Here is a 20033-nt window from a genome sequence, read left to right on the forward strand (position 1 = left end):
AAAGTGGTACCTTCAGGCATTTGGAAATTTCTCCCAAGGATGAACCAGACTTGTGGAGGTCTACCATTGTTTTCTGAGGTCTTGGCTGATTTATTTTGATTTTCCCATGATGTCAAGCAAAGAGGTACTGAATTTCAAGGTAGGCACTGAAATACATCCACAGATACATCTCCAATTGACTCAAATTATTTCAATTAGCCTAACAGAAGCATGACATCACTTTCTAGAATTTTCCAAGCTGTTTAAAGGCACAGTCAACTTAGTGTATGTAAACTTCTGACCCACTGGAATTGTGACACAGTGAATTATAAGTGAAACAATTGTTGGGAAAATGACTTGTGTCATGCACAAAGTAGATGTCCTAACCAACTTGCCAAAACTACAGTTTGTTTACAAGAAATGTGTGGAGTGGTTGAAAAACAAGTTTTAATAACTCCAACCTAAGTGTATGTAAACTTTCGACTTCAACTGTAACTGCTATCTAGTGACCTCTCTCTGACACACACAACATAGTACATCCACCCATGTAATTAATGTCTCAGAAAGTTGACTATGTTTATCTGTCATTATAATGTTAAATACATCTGGCTGTCCATGTGCGATGCAGCTCCTGTGCCTTGTGGGTGAAGCTTTTGATGACCATAGCAACTATACTGTAGACAGGTGTGTGCCTTTCCAAATCATGTTCAATCAATTAAGTTCACCACAGGTGGACTCCAATGAAGTTGTAGAAACATCTCTATTATAATCAATGGAAACAGGATGCACCTGAGCTCAATTTTGAGTCTCATAGCAAAGGGTCTGAATACTATTTCTGTTTTTTATTTGTAATACATTTGCAAAAAATTCTTAACCTGTTCTCGCTTTGTCAACATGGGGTGTGTGTAGATTGCCGAGGATAATGTTTTTATTTAATTCATTTTAGAATAAGCCTGTAATGTACTGTATATGGCAGACAGTTTTACCATCTTTCTTAAAGATCTGAATGTTGTGTGTTAAGTATTGGCAGTTCATAGCGCATTGAGTTAAGATACTACCAAACAATCACTCTCTACACTAGTAGATGATAGTAAGTATACTCTGAAGGCTACTGTGAGGCAATTTCCTGTTTAGAGTTGATAAAATGAAGGGTGTGTCAAGCCTCTTGTATTTGGGGTTTCTTGATACCACGTGGTGAGAGAGATGGTCAGGTTGTTGTGCTCCTACACATAGAGACTAGATGGACTAATGTGGGACTTCAGTCCCGTTGAAGTACTCAACTTAAACCACTGAACTACCAGGCAATACTAGAGCAGGATGGCCTAGACTGGTCTACCAGGGAACGTTGGTGCTGGTTGGCCTAGAATGGACTAAATTACCAACCAAGCAACGGTCGAGCTGGCTGGCCTAGAGGGAGGTCAGAGGTCAAAAGTGGAAGGCGGCAAATGGCTTTGGCTAAGATGGACAACACTGGTATGCTTATTCTTACTTCCACTTCTTTTACAGACATTTATAGCAGATTACAACCCCTATGTGTTTCAGCATAGAGCCTTCATCAAGGCTGGCTGGCTACCTGGTTAAATCACTCCTGAGCAGCCTCCAGTGTTGACAGCCTCCTACCTGGATCATGGGAAATTCACTGAAATCTAAATGTATTTCAATCATCCACAAGGAGGCAGTATTGGACCACTCGATCGGTTTACACCTGTACTGTCGTCTGTATGAATGACTCCATTGTGAAAACGTAATTTGAAAAAAGGAAATTAGGATTCCAATCTGAGACTGTCTTCATCTCTAACGTACACACACCGGGGGGAAGAGGTATCTAGAAATAGCAGTTGGAGGTTTTTTTTCCAGTTTTTTTTCTCTCTCCCACTTTTCAATTTTCCCCAATGCCTTCCTGCTCGGTCAACTTGTATATCACATACAAAGGGGGACAGAGCGAGTCAGGCAGTGCACTGATTCTCAAGCTATGATGTTTTAACCCCATGCACTCAACACTCTCTGGCAAACTCAACATGAGGTTCCATGTTGTTCCAGTCTAGAGGTCCACAAGAGGTGTAGCCTAAATCCCCCTCTAGCTCCCATGACAGAATGTCACTGGCCTCTCAGTTCGAGAGTGAGATGTTCAGTCCCACTGTGCTTGGTAGGCTGGAGTACGGTGGCTGGGGCCGGCACAGAGGGTCACCAGACACACTACTGTTATCCATGACAGAGCTGTCAGTTTCTCACAGCTGTAATGATCTCTGCCGGTTTCTGTTTCACTCATAGCGGGACTACAAACACACATCTACACATTCATCTTGTAACTGAGACTTGTGATGCTGTTCAGGTGCCTACATTTATGGTGCATGTAATGGATGGGCTTGGGGGAAAATGAGGCAGTCTATAAAATTCAAGACTTGTGTCTACAGGGTGGCAGGTAGCCTCGTGGTAAGAGCGTTGAGCCAATAACCGAAAGGTTGCTGGATTGAATGCCCGAGCTGACAGGGTAAAAATCTGTTCTTGACTGACTTGCCAAGTTAAATAAAGGTAAAATAAATAAATTATGCTAATTACAGACACACACATAAACACAGACAAGCTCTTAAAATGTGTTTTAAAGGTGTTTGACCCCCAAAGAAACAAATAACTAACATGTGTGTCATAGACTGTACATTCCTCAAAGCCTCCCCTGTCATCCACCTTTGAGCCCTTCTCGAGGCGACTGCTCCTTTTACGCGGGTAATGGGGGGGAGAAAAAGCGTGTTAATTGCCCTTGACTGGTTGAAAGTAAATGAATTATTGATTGGCTTCTCAACTCCTCTTCTGTACTTACATACCCTTACAAATCCTTTTATCTTCCTTCTGTGTCAGTACATTTCCTTATTCTTTTATTATTATGCAGGGAGGAAAGCCCACGGACCGCTAACCACCTCATTAGCCAAAATAGTTATTTTGCTGTTGCCGTTTTGCTACATCGAGGAGGCTTTGAAAAGGCACACTGAGTGGCTTCTTGGCTTCTCTCTTCTCTTTCTCTCCATCACACTCCATCAGGCTCTCTCTGTGTCTTTCCATCCCTCCCTTTAACTCCCCCATCTCCGCCTTCTGCCACAAACACACGCACACCTGCACACTCAATCCAACCTCAGCACCAAGTAAATAAGAGAGCAGATGAATGAAATTAGTTTTGAGGTCCAAAGGCTGTGTCTTTTAACGGATGATTCTGAATATAAAGGAAGAAAGGCAGCGCAGACAGGACTCGCATCATTATTCTACCTATTGATTTTTCCCTTCCCCTCCATCACCTCTGAAAAGAAAGCCACACAGTTTCTTGAAATGAGCTATACACAAAGTACAACATGATATAACTGGTTATTTATTCAGCTCTGCTAGACGGCAAGCCTCCCGGATTAAAGCTTGAAAGTGGAGGTGCATGGCGTGTGTTTTTATGCGTCCAAGCATGTGTGGGTGCAGGTGTGTGTGCTTGTGAGTGCGAGCCTCTGGGTGGGTGGTTGAAAGTGTGTGTGTGTGTGTGTGTGTGTGTGTGTGTGTGTGTGCGGGTTGGATGCGTGCTTGTGTATTTGTGCGTGTTGGTGGGTGGGTGAGTTGGTTGTGTGTGTGTTTGTGGATGGATCTATATATTTGAGGTCAGCCAGTAAACATGCATTTGGTTGAAAGTCCGGATAAACCGCTTTCCTCTACCATTGCTGGTGATAGACAGTATTCTTGGACAAGTGATACCACCAAACAAGCCTATTTGTCTGGTTCAACTCTGTCAACTTAATCAAACAAGATCCTACAGTGGCAGATCTAGAACTACAAGACATAAAGAAGAGTGAAATCCTATTGAAAGGGTAACTATGCGTCCCGGGGCCATGCTGTATTGGCAATGGCAGTTCTGACCTTTTTTAACGAGAAAAGTCCAAAGTGTTTTTCACTTTTCCAATGAGACATGACTTGATTATCCAAGTGCCTTGTTTCTTCTTGTGTCCATTATATCCTTATTACAAAAGTGAATTCCTCTATTTTCTGCCTGTGAAGTAAAGGGCCATTGAGGTGTTCTGCCTTTTGGCAGGGAGCTGTGAAATGAATGGAGAGGTGCAGCCCACTTTACATTTACATTTACATTTAAGTCATTTAGCAGACGCTCTTATCCAGAGCGACTTACAAATTAGAGCTGAAATGTGTGCTACACCTCTAGTTCATTTAAAAGCCACAAAGAAAAGTGTAAATGGAGAAGAAACCTATCCGGGATCATCTTATTTGTCTACTAGGGAAGCCATCGACAGCAAATTTCAACATAAATACAAATCATCATCATCATTATATTATTAATATTATGACAAAAAAAAACATATCATTAATTGTGTGAAAGCCACAAGTTTGATGTTGGTTGCAAGCAAGTTCAACAGTACATGCAGTAAAGACAGTTGATTGAGCTCTTCTATATTTCCCATTATAAACTGGGTGGTTCAAGCGCTGAATGCTGATTGGCTGAAAACCGGTGTACACTACATGAGCAAAAAGTCAAGCCTTCCAGGATTTTGCGAAAACATTTTTTTGGTGAATTCTGTGGCCAAAAATACTTGATTTTGTGGCAGCTTTTACGAAATTCTGTGATACTTTTTGCATTTCATATAAAGCAATAAAAAGTCATATGTGCTCAGTTTTAGGACGATTTTAAGCAGAATACATAATACAAAAATAAAGTGCTTCATTTTGTTTATTTTCCTGATAAAACAGCTCTGTCATAATCCACTCACACATTCACTCACAAACACACCTCTCCATCAGGCTTGGGGCTTGCTATCAACACGAGATACACCTCCCACTCTCTCTCTCTCACAAAAAAAATAATAAATAATAATAATAAATAAATTAAAAGCTGATCAATCGCTTTCAATTTGAGGATCACTATTTATTTAGCATATTTTTCTTCTAAAAGGGTGGTGAAGGAGAAAAATAACAGAACAAGTAAAAATAGAGTATTGTGGTTGATATGTACTTTTACAACAGTATTAACATTTTTTTTTTAAATCTAGAAAGATTGTGCTTTCGTGATCCGTATTAAGTTTCACAAAGAGTTTAAAACGGCAAAGATGACAAATTACACTCAGTGCTTTGAGGAGCACTCTCCATTGACAGACTGGGGAGAGCAGAGTGTCGACGACCCTACTAAAGCCAAGATGAGCGGAGTAAAAGTTTGAGTAAAACGCCACTCACCTTGATTCTTCCAGCGCTCGCCACTGTCTTCCCTGCTACCAGTTCAGTCATGGTGATCTGCCGCTCCTGTTGGATCTGTTCTGACATTCTAATATGCTTTGCTGTTTCGAAGTTACCGTTGATTGTCGACTTTCTCTTGTTTCCAAAACATTTGGAAATGGTTTCGCACGGTCTTTAGCTGTTCTTTTTTGTTGGCAAATGAGATTTGATTTATGTTCATTGTACTGCCTGTTAGCCATCAACAATCACCCATCATCTTCACACGTGAATACGCTGACAGGCCAGGGGGAAAAAACTTTGTTGAGGTGTGTTTGCATTGGGCCATTTTCCACCGTAACAGTGCAGTAATTTGGTCAACATTACAAACCTGCTTTTGATTGGACCCTTTTATGCACTAAAAGTACAGGGATTGGTCAAAATCATGAGCTCTTGCAAAATATGCTCTGATTGGTTGATTTTGCATTGAATCATGCCATTGCGGAATCCTGGAAGGACTGAAAAGTATGTGGACACCTGCTCGTCTAACATCTCATTCTAAAATCATGGGTATTAATATGCAGGTGACCCCCCCCCCCTATTGCTGCTACAACAGCCTCCACTCTTCTTGGAATGCTTTCCACTAGATGTTGGAACATTGTTGCTGGGGAGTTGTTTCCATTCAGCCACAAGTGCATTAGTGAGGTTGGACTCTGATGTTGTGCGATTACACCTGGCTCGCAGTAGGTATTCCAATTCACCCCAAAGGTGTTCAATGGGGTTGAGGTCAGAGCTCTGTGCAGGCCGGTCAAGTTCTTCCACACCACCTCACATTGTGCACAGGGGCATTGTCATGCTGAAACAGGAAAGGGGCTTCCCCAAACGGTTGCCACAAAGTTGGAAGCACAGAATGTGATTGTATGCTATAGTGTTAAGATTTCCCTTCACTGGAATAAGGGGCCTTGCCCGAACCATGAAAAACAGCCCCAGACCATTATTCCTCCTCCATCAAAATTTGCAGTGCAGTTGGCATTTGGGCAGGTAGTGTACGCCTGTGTACGCCTGGCATCCTCCAGACCCAGATTTGTCCTTCGGACTGAAATACACATTTCCACTCCAGTCCAATGGCAGCTAGCTTTACACCACTCCAGCAGACGCTTGACATTGCGCATGGTGATCCTACACTTGTGTGCTGCTGCTCGGCCATAGAAACCCACTTTATGAACTTTCCAACGAACAGTTATTGTGCTGACGTTGCTTCCAGAGGCAATTTGTAACTCGGTAGTGAGTGATGCTCCTAGATGTTTCCACTTCCCAATAACAGCACTTACAGTTGACCGGGGCAGCTCAAGCAGGGCAGAAATTTGACGAACTGACTTGCTGGAAGTCACTCTTCGGTAAGACCATTCTCCTGCCAATGTTTGTCTATGGAGATTTTATGGCTGGCTATGTGCTTGAATTTATACTGTGGCTTCCCTCCAGGACCAAACACCTTTCTCTAGACTCAGGTTAAAGATATGACAGATAGGAGTGGCCATAGAGTCAGCTACCATTCTCAGTAGCCTTCCATCTAAGTTGTCAATGCCAGGAGGTTTGTCATTATTGATTGACAATAATAATTTCACCACCTGTTCCACACTAACTTTACAAAATTAAAACTTACAATGCTTCCCTTTCATTATGTTTTTTTAAATGCATGAACACAATGGCTCACTGTTCGTTGTTGGCATTTCAAGGTACATTTCTTCCACTTTACTTATGAAGTAATGATTAAAATAATTGGCAACATCAAGTGGTTTTGTGATGACTAAGCCATCTGATTCGATGTTGATTTTGTCTTTCTGCCCATAATTTCATTTAAAGTAGGGGTCTACCTTGCTCGCTTTTCCAACCTTTGTGCACTCGAGGAGTTAACTAGTTTTGTCTTCTTTTACTAAATCAGACGTTATTATCCTGGGTGACCTAAATCATGATTGTCTGAAGCTTGCATTTCCCAATCTAAAAAAAACACGTTTCACCATCTAAACCTAACCCAGCTGGTGACTATGCCTACACGACCCAACCCTATAGATCCTTCAACGTCAACTCTGATTGATCTTATTTTCACGAAAACACCAGATAGAGAGATATAGTACTGGTCAAACGTTTTTTTTTAACATCTACTCATTCCAGGGTTTTTCTTTATTTGGACTATTTTTCATTTTTTTTTTAATAATAGTGAAGACATCAAAAACATGAAATAACACATGTGGAATCAGAATTCCTCCACAGCGACATGAGAAACTGATAAACAACTACAGAAAGCATTTGGTTGCAGTCAGTGCAGCTAAAGGTGGCACAACCAGGTATTGAGTGTAAGGAGGCAATTACTTTTTTTTTGCACAGGGGCATTGGGTGTTGCAGAACTTTGTTTAAGAAATTAATTAAGTATTTAATAGTTGCTATTTGTTCATTCAGGTTCCCTTTATCTAATAGTAGGTTTTGATTTAAGATCTGTTAACATTCAGTATAAATAAAAATATGCAAAAGTAGAGTAAATGTCAAATATAAAAATAATGCACATTGACACAGTCCACATAACACCACTGACGACTTGAGGGTTATGACATTTAGAGCAATGTGTTTTTTTTGGTCATAAGGTTAGGTGAAACACATGAACAAAGTTGTGTGTGTGTGTCAAAGCCTTTGACTATCGTGGAGTCGCTTGCCATAGGCCTAGGAGAGGCGGGGTGAAGCCTTGGCATCAACTCTTTGTCATTACCATCCACTCAGTCATGTCTGAGAAGGTCATTTTGTGCAACTAATGGTCTCCAATGTCACTGCTTTCCTTTTATACTTTTCCATTACATGTCGCGTGAAATATTCATGGGCCACCGCCATGTTTGTTCTAAATACGGAGGCCATTCATATTTTATATCTGCTTTATCCCGAAATCCTCCTCTCTAAACCACCCAGTTGGATCATGCTGCTCTGGATTTTATCATTGGGAAGATTGTGTCACGGGAGGCATTTTCAAACCTGCCAGCGTTAGTCATGAATTGTGAATGCACCGTCACTGATGGACTCCTGTTCAAACGTTTAAGGAGCCTATTTAAGCAGCACGTTATAACGCACAACATTAAGTTACCTGAAATGCCATTTAATTTGGCAAAACTGATATAACATAGCCTCCATTCTTATCAATATGAGTAAGTGAAAAAGTTTTTTGAGCATTAATGAAGGATTCAATGCTTGTATTGTATGATTATGTTGTATGACGCAACGATTGAGTCAGCCTCATTAAGGCACTCACTGTAAGTTGTCCTGGATAAGAGCGTAAATGACTGGAATCCAAAACGTTGTAAAGGGTGTAGACTATCACAGGGGAGCGTGTGTGTGCGTGCGTGCGTGCTTCATCCGTGTGTGTGCGCACAACTGTTTGATTGTGTGTACAGGGCAAAGGTAGCCAAGCATTTACAGTTCTTCTCACGCGTTGGATGCAGTGATTTCCTGACCCTCCCTTAAGAAGACTCATTTGGATATCATTCTCCAACTCCCTCAATCCTCTTTCTGCACCCTCCACATCATCTGTCTCTCCCTCTCTTATCTCGCTCTCCCTGTCTCTTCTCTTTATCTGACTCCCTTTCTCTCTCTACCTTTATCTCTCTCTCGCTCTGACACATTCTCACACTTAACTATGCCAGGTGAGACTGGCAAACTCATTTATTAAAATGCTTTTTTTTTTTCAAGAGCTCAGGCTCTCCTAGCTCTCTTTCTCTTCACACCTCCCTCTGTAACACCCACCTCATAACTCATCCCTTTTATCAGCACTCGATATGGCCCAGCCACCACATGCACATTTTAGAGGATGACACCAATTGAGTGTTTGCGATAAGCACCTCACAATGAGCGACACCTTTTTTTCTTATCAGGTTCCAATGAGCGTGTGAGGAAGAATGCGAGGGAGATAGTTTCGCCAGATCTTGTTGATTTCACAGCCAAACAATGAGATTAAACCTACAAAACCTTAATAATTTATCCCTTGGTAGGCACGTTCACGGTTTTGGCTTCATGCAGTGTTCCTGGTTTTCTTTAAAGGAGAACTCTGTAGATTTTCCTCGACCTGATTTATTACACATGCATACAGAGTCAATCAGTTGACACACACACACACACACACACACACACACACACACACACACACACACACACACACACACACACACACACACACACACACACACACACACACACACACACACACACACACACACACACACACACACACACACACACACACACACACTGTTGTCTAGTTCGCCATTAGGGATGCCCTCTTTAATTTTACACTTGAAAAACACAAAATATCCTCCTATTTCAGAGTGTACCTTCAAAAATAATGATAGAGCATGGCTGGAATGACTTTGGCCTTTACAACCTCACTACATCACACAGACACCAAGCACACTAAAATACCTAATGAAACTAACAGCATATCTCAAGATCCCTCTTTGTGGTAATAATACACAGCAGACAAATATTTTCATGATATTCCATCACCAGTAAACAATAATAGAGTTGGTTAAAAGTAGGGGGCTCCGTAGCCTAGAATTGGATGGCTACACAACTCTTTAGCATGCATGCTTTGATTGCCGACGGTGCAAGTGTTTATCATATAAAATGTATTAGTAATTTCCCAGGCCTGCAAAAATATTGACCCTGGTATTTGTCTAACCTAATCATGCTTATGCCTGCAGCGTGTATATCATGCCAAATCAGCTTTAATTACGGAGAAGTGCGTTTGCGTCGGGTACAACGGAGATTTACTTTCGTTTAGATTTACAGCTGTGTTTGGTTTTACGATCTTATCAGACGGATTCATGGTTAGGGTGCAGATAATAAGCAGATGATTTGTGTTTGTAGAACATAGGCCTACAGGATTATGTGTGGGTACATTTGGACATGTCATAACACAGAGGCAAAGAGAAAAGCATGGGAGAAATGCTATCACTTACAGAAACTCTAATATCTGGACTACTATTAATACGGTGCAGGATCTTATGTGCTGGGTACATACAGAGTTGGACATGTCATTAACACAGAGGCAGGAGAAACATCAGAGAAATGGATGCCACCTACAGAAATTCCAGTAAAATGTGGTATTACTGTTGAAGGTTCGTCATATGCAGATTTCTGTCCATTTCCTTATCCACATATTCCCGATCACCCACACCATTAGGCATAATAAAATGTTAATAACCGATCATCTGTCATCATAGGAAATAATTGTCAAAAAGTCATTTTAAATGGACAGAATCTGCATATGACAAACCTTCAATGAAATCTGCATATGACAAACCTTCAATGGTAATACCAAATATTCCTGGAATTTCTGTAGGGGGCATCATTCTTTGATACTTCTCCTGCCTCTGTGTTGTGACATTACCAACTCTGTATGTACAAAAAGCATAGCTGCATTGCTTTAGGTCTCACAACAACTTGCAGCAGCTGCAAATTGAAATGTATGCATGGGAGATCCAGCGTCTTAATGTAGACAATCTGAACATTCAAACACCCCAAGTAAAAGATAGTGTCAGTCTATCAGTTAAACGAGAGAAGACGATTTATCACCTACATATTCTTCATGACCCACACCATTAGGCATAATATAATGTTAAAACATCATGTGTCATAGGATTTAAAAACCTTTTTTTTTTTTTACATAGTCCCCCCTTGTTTAATATATGGAATGACTGTCTTATGACTTTTACTTGGGACATTTGTATGTACAGATTGTCTACATTACAACATTGGATCTCCCATGCATACATTTAAATGTGCGGCAGCTGCAAGTTGTTGTGAGACCTAAAGCAATACAGCTATGCTTTTAGTCACTAAACCTTACTTTACCTGTTTTTAGTCACAAAACCTTTTCCCACTTGTATATCAGATAAGTATGAATTCCTTTCATGTGCAAATCAGATAAATGTTTTATATTTCCTCTGGCTAGCGTCATGCTTTAGTTTTAGTACGCATACTCATGATAGTTCCCAAGTCATTACATTCATCAGGAGCAAATGGGTTTTATATATTTATTTTTTATTTTGGCTGTCCATTTTTTTCGGTAGCCTTTTAAGGTTGTTGGGCTACATGACTGTATTCAGAGAGCTCCTCAATGCTAGCTTTATTGGGGTGGCTTACATTAGAGAATAAGACAGTAACAATGTAGTTACAGTCTGATATAGGCATGCTGCATACACAGTCCACTTCATCATTCTCAATTCTTGGCAGACAATGTCGTCCAGGGTGACTTGCATAGGCTCGTGAGTTGGCTCCTGCACAAGTCTATTGTCTCCCATTTGACATATTCAGTGACAATTTAGGATAAACTTCTATCTTAGAGGAAGAGATCAGCACCTCACAGGGTATTGAAATCTGCTGCCATGCTTTAATTCACTTTCTTAACCACCATGGAGTGTCCTGAACAGCAGGCACGTGAGCACACCGCAATGGTTTAGTGCAGAGGTGGAGTGTGTATGTGGGTGTGTGCTGGAGGCTGTAGTGACGGTGAGGGAAGTGTACTGCAGTAAAGTCCATGCTCTGTTGGACCACTCCTTTCTTTGTGCATCTTAAAGAGTGACTGCCCCTATAAAATAACCTAATCCCTTTGAAAATGCCCTATGTGGCATAATTTATTCACGTGTCAAAATGAACTACAAAGTGTAAAGAGGGTAAGTCAGTCTCGTCTAAAATGTATTTTGGAATCTGTGCATCACAATGAGTAAAGGAAGGTTGGGTTTGAATTACAATGATGTCAACAATTCTTGCTCCCCTTTGCCAAACTCCACGTGCAAATCGCCCCTCTGCCGACTTCGCTTCCCTTCATTGAATTGGGCTCAGTTGTTTCATTGCCGCCAACGCGTAGAAAGGAACACGGGCCTTATACGGATTGACAAAGCCTCCACAACCAAGTTCCTTTGTAGGGGTAGGCAACCCTGGTCCGGGAGTGCCACAGGCACTTCATGTTTTTGATTTAACTGACCTGGAAGACCCAAGTGTGTTGAGTTTGATCAGTTAGCTCAGTTGGTCAGGTGTGGTGCCTAGTTGGAACAAAATCCTGCAGTACCTGTGGCAGTCCGGGAACAGGGTTGCCTACCTCTGTTCTATGGTTGCATGCCCTGTTGAAGGACCCTAGTAGTATGCAGAATAGGTGCTTTGGAATTTGTCTGTCGCTAAGTCTGCACCAGTAACGCTAGCTTGGTGTGCAACGGCCGGTGGTAGTGGTGAGTATAACCAGAGATACTGGAATAGAATTACATCTCTGGTATAACTTAGCTAGTGACGTTAGATAACATTATTGGTGGTTAATCTTAAGGATCGGTGTCCCGCGAGAAGGACATCTTCCGGTGAAACTGAAGGGCATGTAATTCAAATAATTTCTAATATTTATTATGAATTTTAAACATTTAGGTACATATAATTGTCTTATATTGGCTGAAAGCTTAAATCCTCATTAATCTAACTGTACTGTCCGATTTACAGAAGCTATTACAACGAAAACATGACATGCGATTGTTTGAGGACGGCGCGCCACATCAAAATACTTTCCCACCGGCACAGGTTTCATACATTCACATATAAAGATTAAATATTCACTTGCTTTTTGAAAATCTTCCTCTGATTTGTCTTCCAAAGGGTCCGAGCTATAACATGTAGTGTCGTTTTGTAAGATAAAATAATTGTTTTACATCCCAAAAAGTCAGTTTAGTTGGCTCTGTCAACTTGCGGAGAAAGGAATCCAAAAATCTACCCCTAAACTATGTTTCAACAAGTCAAAATACGTTTCTATGTACTCCTCAGACACCCTAAAATGTAATCAAACTGATATTTATTTCGGAAAGAAGTATGTTCAATAGGAAACCGATTTTAGCAGGTGCGGAACTTCGTCATGGCGTGAAAAAACACACATTTCCAAGACTGTGTCCTCATACAAAAACTGTTATTTATTATTCGTTTTTGAAGTTACAAGCCTGAGACCTTGAACATAGACTGCTGACACCCTGTGGAAGCCATAGGAATTGCATCCAGGGAGCTATTTTACAATATGACCTTTCTCTTGTATTTCTAAGAGGATGGTATCAAAAAACAAAATATTCTGGTTGTTTCTTCTTGGGATTTTATCCTACCATATCTATTGTATTATATTCTTCTAAATTATTTGAATATTTCTACAACCTTCAAAGTGTTTTCTTTCCAATGGTACCAACTATATGCATATCCTGGCTTCAGGGGCTGAGCTACAGGCAGTTTACTTTAGGCATGTCATTCAGGTGGAAATGGAGAATAAAGGGGCCTAGCCCTAAGAAGATTCATTAATAAGTAGCTATATTTTGATAAAGCGAGGCAGGCTAGCGAATGTTAGCTTGTGAGGCAGGCTAGCTAAAGGTTAAGCTAACATTAGCATAGCTCATTAGATATTACAACTTAGTTGGTTCGTAGCTCATACATGTTTATTGTGTGTTATCTAGATACTGCTGGTTATTTAACATTATCATTTGATATTGCTGGCAAAGCAGGCTAGCTAACGTTAGCCTACAAGTCAGATTTGCAAGTTAGTTCATAGCTCATAGTTTACTTTTTTTTTTTTTACCTTTATTTAACCAGGCAAGTCAGTTAAGAACATATTCTTATTTTCAATGACGGCCTGGGAACAGTGCCTGTTCAGGGGCAGAACGACAGATTTGTACCTTGTCAGCTCGGGGGTTTGAACTCGCAACCTTCCGGTTACTAGTCCAACGCTCTAACCACTAGGCTACGCTGCCGCCCCCATAGTTGTGTATTATCTAGGACAAAACGAAATAATGGCTGGTAGTATGGTGGTAAATAACTCATGTCTGAGTCTAACTACTACAGTGAACTAGGAGCAATAAACCGTAACGCGTCACCGGCCTGAATATAATCCAATCTGGAGCTACAGTTAATCTAGATCTGTAAAGCATAGACTTGGGGTTTCCACTAGTTATCACAGCCACAAGACAATGGGCTATAATTGTACAAATTCATTAAAAACAAAAATGAGTATTTTTGTCTTAACTTAAGGTTAGGGTTAGACATATGGCTATCAGTGTGGTTAGGTTTAAAATCACATTTTGAGAAAATAAATTGTAGAAATAGGCAGGCATTATGATTGTGGCTGTGGAAACTAGTGTCGGCGTAGAATTAGCTTGACCCAAGTTACTGCACTGATGACACAGACTGATTCATCAAGAACGGTAATCTGTGTTATTACAAAAGTTGTATAAAAAAAAATCAGTTTGACAAACTATTAGGTTATTTACCCAACCAAGCAGATACAAGTTGTAAAGTCATTTTGATTGTGAAGTGCATTATAACAAAATGCAATTTACCACATCACTGTCTATTGTTTCACCTTGTCACATTGTGGGACTGAAAGTGATTACTAATAATACAGTACAGCAGAAATGTCCAGTATTTGAAAAAACATTTTCATTCCATGTGTCACTGATGAACTCTAGCTGAACTCTAGATATTTCTACAGATGCAGTGGACTGTTGAAGTTTTGGGCAGACGCCAGCCTCTGTCGTTTGATGGGGGGGACCATGATTGGATAGGTTTAGTCTGACCTCTTCAAACGTAGTACCTGTTTGTGCATCAGATACTGTATTACCTATCCTAACTGTCATTGGTAGTAGAACAGTGACTATGTGTGTATGTCTTAATAGGAACACGTGGAGCCAGCACATGTAGAGACTTGCAAGATGATGTGACGCAGTCCAGACTGACAGACATACTTGATACTGACGTCTCTAAATGGAGAGAGACCTATTACTCTGCACAAAATTGTCACGAGACTCAACTTTTACTTGTGTTGTCTTTTTAAATGTTGAATTGAATGGTATCAGTCAATATGAGGAGGAAGAAAACCTGTGTATTCTACACCAGTATCAGGAAACTCCTGTTTCATACACCACTCAGAAAGGTATGACCACTCTGACATGTTTGCAAAGTAGCCCCATTACCACCAGACAAAAAGCCCATAGTATCCGTATTCACTAGCAATGAGAATGAAATGTGCACATTGTTATATTAGCAGAACACTGCTTAAAGGTTATTAATTCTACATGGACTTGTTACTACATTTGAAAGTTAGCAAAACACTTAAGTTTAGAATACAAAATTCAGCAATTGCATTCTTCGCATTCTAAGGCATCTCACCATACATACATACATACAGGCAGATGCCTGTAGTTACTGAACTCAACCTGCAGGAGTTTTGTTTGTTGTCATTGATTGGGGGGGAACAGCAGCGGGCAAGGTTCTGACAAATGGGTGTGTCTCGGGGGTGGCATGGAAACACCAAAGAAACACCCACATCAATCCACACCCCCAAGCCAACTCACGTTAGGTTTTTGTCATGGCCGCCATCATTTCTTGAGGAGCAAGTCAAAAAACAAGGCTAAATCAGCAGATGCAGTTCCCCTTTAACCTTAAAAGCCTGGCAAAAACAAATCTCTGTTTCCCATCTCGTCCCCTTCTCCGTGAGTTGGTATTCATGTCAGAGCCCTCAGGTGGAAGACTCTCGCCTGGCAAGGAGGGCTGAGAAGGATGGCCCGTCAATACACATGCCCTTTATTCCCACAGACTAGCTGATATTGAGTATGCCAGACAGATTTTCAGGAGTGCCGCAGAGTATTTCAGGGTTTTATCATGACTAGCCTCAGACCAGATCACGCCACGATATTGTAATGCAAAGCCACAAAGAGATAGAAACAAAGGTGACCTCTGTCTGAACTGTTTAGTGATTTTTTTTATTTTTACATTGTTAGGTTATGTTGGCGTATTACCAGCCCTATGTTTTGATGATTGGAAAGGGAAAGGCATTGATGTCAAATGTAGGCTTTATCAGACAAGGGATGATATGAGGTACTATAACTCTCTATGGCATGGTGTTGCCCTCAGGCAACAAACTACCCTTTTGGACCTCACACCGCCCCTTTAATTTTTAAAAATATATATATATATTTTTATATAATATTGCCTGACATGTCTGTGTCCAAAGAAATGAGGGGCTGAAGTGGGTGTGGCCTTTTGTCTGGGGGTGGAGCAGTCCTTTCAGGACGCAAAGCTGCATGGGACACAGTGCCACCAATTGGTAAGATAAAATCACTTTTTAACATGTTTAAATTGAAATAATTTCAAATTAATAAAATATATGCATGAGTATGTTTGATTATTTAAAGACTTATTTTGTTTTTATTTATATACTAAAACTGTGTTTTTTGGTTCGTTGTCTCAGGGCATTATTGTGCAGTTTTGTTCGGGCAATATCATGCTAAAGTGTGGCGACGTGCTCGGATGCATAATTATGACCATAGTCGATTTTTTTACTTTACTATCTACTGATACTTGCAGGAAATGGACACAACAACATTTTATGGGCAGAAGGAACAGGAAGAGTTGTACAACCCCCTGAGCTAGCAGATGTGGGAGCAAGTGTCAACGTTGTCCTCCGCCTGGCCCAGCCTATACCCAATCGAGAGAACTACAAGCTCTTCTTCGACAACTGGTTTACGAGTGTCCCTCTTGTGCTCACATTGGCTCAGCAGGGAATTCACTGCACTGGTACTGTCCGTGGCAACAGACTACCAGGCGTCAACTTGATGTGCGATGCTGAGCTGAAGAGAGCAGGACGTGGATCTTTTGAACAGAAGATGGCCATGGTTGGGGAAACCACGTTGTGAAGTGGTACGATAACCGCTCAGTGACCCTTCTGAGTGATTACACTGGAGCCCACCCAGGAGGAGGAGAAGAGGAGAAAAGGACCCGCTGCTCCAATTCCAGTCCCTGATGTGCTCCTGGATGCCACAGCCCACTGGATAATTATGGTTGAAAAGAAGGGAAATGCAAGGTTCCAGGGTGCACAGGTACACCAAAAGCCAAGTGCCAGAAATGTGCTGTCCACCTCACATCCACCAGCAACTGCTTCGTGAGGTTCCTCACAGAATAGGAAATCAGAGTGTGCTTTGTCAAAAAGAGAAACACTGATTCAAACAATAACACACACACACACACACACACACACACACACTCACACACTCACACTCACACTCACACTCACACTCACACACACACACAGTCATTTTGATGTTGGTTTATATGTAATGTGAGAAACATTTATACTGGAGGTGTTAGTTGTAATTAGTAGTAGTTTGTTTATTTGAATTATTTGGTATTTTGACTTTAAAGCTGCTAATTGTGATTGGTTGGAACCATTTGTGGTTGATGTTTGTCGAAACAAAAAAAAATTCTAATGCATATATTGCTTGTTATCCTTATACCCAATATCTGATTGGGTGGGGAGGGGGAGGGGGGTGCAGACTACAGTTACTGATGTTATTGGGAAACCCAGACTTAGTTTAACAACCACTGCCTTTCCATTGTGTAGACAGCCAGCCACTGAATCCACATGGCCATTTTAGTCCTGCACTCAATAAAAACCCTCAACCTTCCTGGGCCACACAAAACCGCTTACAGTGTTTACCCCCAATTGTCAATTCCATATGCCACAAGCAAGGAGAACAACTGTGGGACACAGAGTTGGATGTCAGCTTGCAACATTAATGGAATTTAGCAGCTTGTCTCGCTTTGTGTGTGTGCACAGAATGGTAGTGCTTGACACAATTCAATAACAAGTGTGTATATTCATGCAAGTGTGTGTACCCACATGCATGTGAGTGTATTTATGTTTGCCAATGTTTAGGCTGAGCAGTGATGTGCTGTCAAGGTTGGCACCTGTATTGTAATGGAGAACAGTAGTGTGATGGACTGCAACAGGAGCAGCCAGCAGCGTTTCACCTTGGGACAAGGGTCACACTCCTCCCTCATAATCCATAAAGCCGACCATAATAGCTTTTGTCCCAGAAGTAACCCTGCTCAAAGTCAAGTAGAACAATATGGCCGAGGTGGGCCCCTCGACATTGGACGTCTGCATAGCCATGACCTGGGAAATACACACACACACACACACACACACACACACACACACACACACACACACACACACACACACACACACACACACACACACACACACACACACACACACACACACACACACACACACACACACAGTTTTTTAATCGTGTCAAACTCTGTCATTATGTTAGACATTTATATGACCATACTATAGGGAGCTTGTTGCACTTGATTCCAATTTAAAAATAAACATCACAATTATACAGAGAGGAGAAAACATATATTCTGTTCAAGGGAAAGAACCTATCCTCTGTAACTAAATACAAATTATAATTTGCGAACAGCCTGAGACAGGAGCATTGCACCTCATAGGTTTCATTGTAACACTGATTCCACATCCATGCCTGCATCCTAGCTTGCCTACAACCAGCTTCACCTCATCTCTCCAACTGATTCCTCATAGTAATCTGATAAAATAACTGCATATAATGTCATTACTGGCTCCCCATTGATGCAGAAAGTCTTAAGAAGTTATCGGAAATCTGCAGTCACCTCATACCCACTGTCTATCTGCTTTTGCCGGCCACAGACAGAAGGCCATTATAAAGGGAGAGAGCAAGAGAGCTTCTGCCAAACTGTCCAGAGGCCTGGTGTTAAATGAGCTCAGTGGCCCCTGTGTCAGCTCTCCTCCTCATTCTCCCCCCATCCATCTGTATCTCTACAGACATCACTCCGCCAAGCACACACCCTCTGTCTGAAAATGGGGAACTGAGACACTCTTTTTGTCCTGAAATCATATTACATTGTTACTTTTTTCTGTCTGTCTGTCTGTCTGTCTGTCTGTCTGTCTGTCTGTCTGTCTGTCTGTCTGTCTGTCTGTCTGTCTGTCTGTCTGTCTGTGTGCTTGCTGTCCCAAAATAATGGTCATCCGGAATAGAAGACTGACGGGAGGGAATTATTTAATTGCCGCTGGGTAATACTATCAGACCCGGTTGCAATGTCGGACTAAAGATGCTATGAGTCTGGCTGTACATCATCAAAGCACTGTTGTTTCCTGACGTTCCGACTTACCTTTGTTTTGGTAGTGGCCGAAAAGAGCAAAGCCCATGAATACTCAGTACCGTCATGTGGAAACCCTGAAGGACATTTCAATGTCAACAGAACTGGAAACCTGTAAAACAACATGTTCTTGGCTAGTGGGGACCTCCTCATTTATGATGTGTAGTAAACACCCTCAAAGTAATACCTTTCATCTATTAAAAGGACTATACACTGTACAGAAATATAAACGCAACATGTAAAGTTTCATGAATTGAAATAAAAGATCCCAGAAATGTTCCATATGCACAAAATATTTTTCTCAAAGCTGAATAAACAGGATGATCATTACAAAGGTTCACCTTGTGCTGGGGAAAATGAAAGGTTTTTCCTCAACACAATTCCACACAAGTTTGAGGGGAGCGTGTGTCAGGGAAATTCTATAGGAAGAGAGAGACTGTAGATTCTTCCAACAACAACTTTATTAGATTCGCAAAAATTAAGCAATCAACATCACCAAGAATGGTTCAGAGTTGAATGTTTAACAAACATAGCCAGGTCTCTGCTTTCATAGAGAAAATCCAACCCCTTTCTGTATATGTGGCAGTCAGCAGATGGTGTGTAAAAGGTAATTTGTTGTCTGTGCAAACTTAAGATCAGTCTAACTGCATTCACAACAACAAATACTATAGTGTACTCCTTTTTGAAAGTTTCCATGCATGTGACTTTTTGTAGACAGTAAACCCACGGGATTTCACATGCTGCGGTTGCACCCAAATGTCTCTTAGCTGTAAGCAGTCTTATGACTAAGTCACACCAAGAAACGTTTGTATAAAACTTGAGCATATAACAAGAGACTA

The 20033-nt window shown here is 41.1% G+C and overlaps 1 long non-coding RNA gene across 1 annotated transcript; it reads left to right on the top strand.

Annotated features, from left to right (window-relative positions):
- Positions 1 to 1165: 1165 nt before the first annotated feature.
- On the top strand, positions 1166 to 18284 carry LOC118363113 (uncharacterized). The gene is made up of 3 exons (XR_004821353.2): positions 1166 to 1452; positions 16220 to 16312; positions 16573 to 18284. It is a non-coding gene; the product is annotated as an uncharacterized LOC118363113 (long non-coding RNA).
- The last annotated feature ends 1749 nt before the right edge of the window (positions 18285 to 20033 follow it).

This window comes from Oncorhynchus keta, chromosome 30 (genome assembly GCF_023373465.1).
Source record: "Oncorhynchus keta strain PuntledgeMale-10-30-2019 chromosome 30, Oket_V2, whole genome shotgun sequence".
NCBI lineage: Eukaryota > Metazoa > Chordata > Actinopteri > Salmoniformes > Salmonidae > Oncorhynchus > Oncorhynchus keta.